The sequence below is a fragment of the Chrysochloris asiatica genome, unplaced genomic scaffold, assembly GCF_000296735.1.
Source record: "Chrysochloris asiatica unplaced genomic scaffold, ChrAsi1.0 scaffold00591, whole genome shotgun sequence".
In the NCBI taxonomy this organism is placed as follows: Eukaryota; Metazoa; Chordata; class Mammalia; order Afrosoricida; family Chrysochloridae; genus Chrysochloris; species Chrysochloris asiatica.
Window position 1 is genome coordinate 81,430 of NW_006409109.1, and position 4,329 is coordinate 85,758.

The following is a 4,329-nucleotide window of genomic DNA, read 5'->3' on the forward strand; positions in this document are numbered from 1 at the left end:
CCAGATAGTAGTCTTCCAAATTTCTTGGCATAGATGAGTGAGTGCCTCCAATGCCACTTCACGTTCTTGAAAGATTTCATTTTTTATTCCATCAATTCCTGGTGCGTTGTTCACCACCAATTCCTTCAATGCACCTTGGAATGTAAGTCTGTCATACTGTGGTAGCTTGTGAGTTGCTTTGATTCTTGAAGCTATTCCATGGGTATTTTAAATACCAGCAGGGTCTCCCATGGTGGAGAGATTTCAGATGAGCTTCCAGATGAAGACAGACTAGGAAGAAAGAGAGATGAACTACTTCCAAATATTCAGTCACTGACAACCTTTGAATAGCAGAGAAACACTGCCAGAAAATGAGCCCCTCAGGTTGGAAGGCATTCAAAATGTGACTGGGGAAGAGCTGACTCCTCAAAGTAGAGTTGACTGTGATGACATGAATGAAGTAAAGCCTGTGGAAGTAAAGCCCACGCGACCTTCATTTGTTGATGGAGCACAACTCAAAATTAAGAGAAACAGCTGAAAAATCCATTAATAATCAGAACATGGAATGTATTAAGTATGAATCTAGGAAAATTGGAAATTGTCAAAAATGAAATGGAATGCATAAACATTGATATCTTAGGCATTAGTGAGCTGAAATGGACTGGTATTGGCCATTTTGAATCTGACAACCACATGGTTTACTATTCTGAGAATGACAAATTTAAAAGGAATGGTGTTGCATTCATTGTCAAAAAGAACATATCCAGATCAGTCATGAGGTATAATGCTGTCTGAGATAACAAAATAGTGATTACAAATCAGGCTGTGAACCACAAGGTCAGCAGTTTGAAACTACCAGCTGTTCTGTGGGAGAAAGATGAGGCTTTCTGCTCCTGTAAAGATTTATAGCCTCAGAAACCCTGTACAGGGTCGCTATGAGTCAGAACCGACTCCATGGCACATAACAGCAACAACACAGGGAAGAACGGTTAATACCACTATTATTCAAATTTACACACCAACCACTAAAGCCAGTGAGGATGAAATAGAAGAATTCTACCAACTTCTTCAATTTGAAATTGAACAAATAGGCAATCACGATGTATTGATCATTATTGGTGATTGGAAATGATGCTGGAGAGTGCATGATAAAATTCTGCAAAATCATTGATTTGTTCATTTCAAATACCTTCTTTAGACAGCATAAGAAACAATTATACACATGGACCTCACCAGATAGAATACACAGAAATCAAACTGACTACATCTGTGGAAAGAGACAATGGAAAAAGCTCCATTTCATCTGTCAAAACAAGGCCAGGGGCAGATTGTAGAACCGACAATCAATTGCTCATATGCAAATTCAAACTGAAGCTGAAGAAAATGAAAACAAGTCCACAAGAGCCAAAATATGACCTTGAATACATCCCACCTGAATTTAGAGATCATCTGAAGAACAGATTTGATACATTAAACACTAAAGATCAAAGACCAGAAGAGTTGTGGGATGTCATCAAGAACATCATATAGGAAGAAAGCAAAAAGTTATTAAGAAGACAAGAAAGAAGGAAAAGATCAAAATGGATGTCAGAAGAGACCCTAAAACTTACTCTCCATCATAGAGATGCTAAAGCAAATGGAAGAAATAAGGAGGTTCAAGAGTTGAACAGAAAATTTCAAAGGTCAGCTCAAGAAGACAAAGTCAAATATTACAACAAAATGTGCAAAAGATCTGGGGTCAGATTACTACAAGAACAAACAAGTAGCTTGCCCTGGAGACATCAAGGCAAGTGGTCAGGTCCCATCAGGGCAAACCTCCTTCAAAGACTAAGACCCAATGGGAATATACACTCAGATTGGTGACCAAGTTCATCACCAATAAGGGGAAATGAGAGAAAAGCAGCAATGAAGCTGCGAGCTAAGCCCTACAATATTCAACAGACTCCTGTGAACCTGGCTGGAGACCTGGCTGGCCAGAAATGTAGCAAGACCTGGGGACTCTTGGTTCCAGAAGCAGTGACATAGCCACAGAGGGCTAGAGTGGAGAGTGACGCATCCAGCGGATAAGAAGAGAGGGCACATACATAAGTACACACACACTTGCAGATAATAGCCACCTGACCTGGCTTCAATGGCTGGATGATCAGAGCTCCACCAGAAGAAGAAAGAAGAGGAAAAAAAGAGTAATGTGATACAGTTTGATGAACTTGACCTACACCTATGGAAGCAGTAGCTCAAAAGAGGGAACAAATCTTCACAGTGAGGATCGCTCCCACCCTCCACACAAGGAGAGGACAGGTATGGGCAACTTGGACATTGGCTACACAGAATGGGGAGGTTACAGAGGCAAGAAGTGACTGGCTTACAAGCTTTCAAGAGGGAACCTAGATCCACAGGGCGTGGAGGAAGGTAGAATATCCACTGAGTAGTATCCAATCTGTCTAGGCGGGGCTGAGGAAAGGAAATATGGATAGGTCTCTTGTGATACAATGGTGAATATTTGTTATCAGGACTGATTGTAAGGGCTGGAAATGTAAAGGCAGACGTTTTGTTGCAAAGGGAGGGGAAGGATTAACTTTGCAGTCTAGGGGCGGAGGTCTCTGGGACCATCAAGGGAGAAGAGCAGAAAACGAAACCTTACCCAGAGAAGCAGTGACAATGACGTGGAGATATAGAGCAGCTGGGGACTTTGCACCCAGAGAGGGAGAGGGCCTGTGTGCTGACAACTGGGAGGCAGGCTTGCAACCCTGTGGTTGATGGATGATGCACAGAGAGGATTGTAACCATGGCAAGGAAACAATATATGATGGGATCAACATGAAGATAATGTTCTACCATGTAAACTATCACACAACTCAAAATAAAGCATCCTATATGCTTGAATTAAAAAAAGAAAAAAGAAATCTGGAGTCAGAAAACCAAAAAGGAAGACTACGCTCAGCATTTCTCAAACTGTGGGAACTGAAGAAAATATTCTAGTCTCGACTTTTGTTACTGAAGGATTCTCTGGGCAAATTATTGAATGATGCAGAAAGCATCAAGAGAAAATGGAAGGAGGAGGTGGGGCTTGATGGTGGCTAGGGTGGAGGTGCAGTGAATTTTGCCATCAGCAATATGACAGAATACCAGGCAAAACAGATCCAGGGCAGAGCTCCCAAACTTGGAACCACAGAGATAGGAATATTTTGAAGTTTTGAAGGCTTATAGATTGTGGAACTTGAAGCTGAAGTAAAAAATCACGTACTTTTGAATCTGACAGCTGGGCTTGAAGGCCGGGAGCCAGCATCTTGGGCGAGACCAAATGGCAAGACCAAACGGGGGAGCAGAAACACCATGGAAACACGCCATGGGAACCTTGGAGCAAAGGTGGATAATACACTTTGTCAGTTTTGCTGTGTTCTGATTTTCTTTTTGGTATCTGGTCATTGACACACCCACTGTTTGCCCACCTCTGTTCTGGTGACTAGAGGGGAGTCTGAGCGAGTTGACACCCCCACCCTCACCACTGGCGGGTTCTTCTGCCACACATGTGCACAAATACTCAGCCCAAGAGCAGGCCCTGAAGGTTTGTTGCTTGTTTGTCTTTTGTTTTATTTTTTAATACGTGAAAAGGCAGGACAGGGCTATAGAGAGGGAAAGAGAGTTTAAAAACAAAACAGGCCAAAAATTAAATTAAAACCTGAGGTATAGCATAATAACCAACACTGGCATCTTGAAATCTCTCAGGCAGCTTAGAAAGCAAGAAGCTGAAGAGAGGACATTAACATCATACTCATATCCTGATTCCAAAAACATCCTTCAAAGAGATAGAAAAAACAATTACAAATGTTATATGGAAAGGAAAGAGACCCAGGATAAACAAAGCACTGGTTAAGAAGAAGAATAAGGTTGGAGGCCTCTCACCACCCAACTTCAAAATTTACTACATGGCTATAGTGGTCAAAACAGCTTGGTACTGGTACAATGAAAGATACATAGATCAATGGAACATAATCAAGAATCCAGAAATTAACCCGTGTACATACAGCCAACTGATTTTTGACAAAATACCTAAATATATCACAACAGAAGGTACTGGCAGAACTGGAAAATGGTATGCAAAAATTGAAACAAGACCTTCACATCATACCATATACAAAAACCAACTCAACATGGATTAAAGACCTAAATGTGAATCCCAGAATTATGAAGGCCATCAATGGAAAAACTCGGGACAAATGTGAGGGCACTAATTCAGGGAATACACAGACTATAAAACATTTTGAAAACCACACAAACAAAAGTAGACAAAATAGATGAGTGGGACATACTAAAAATTAAAAACTTATGTGCATCAAAAGACTTCACCAG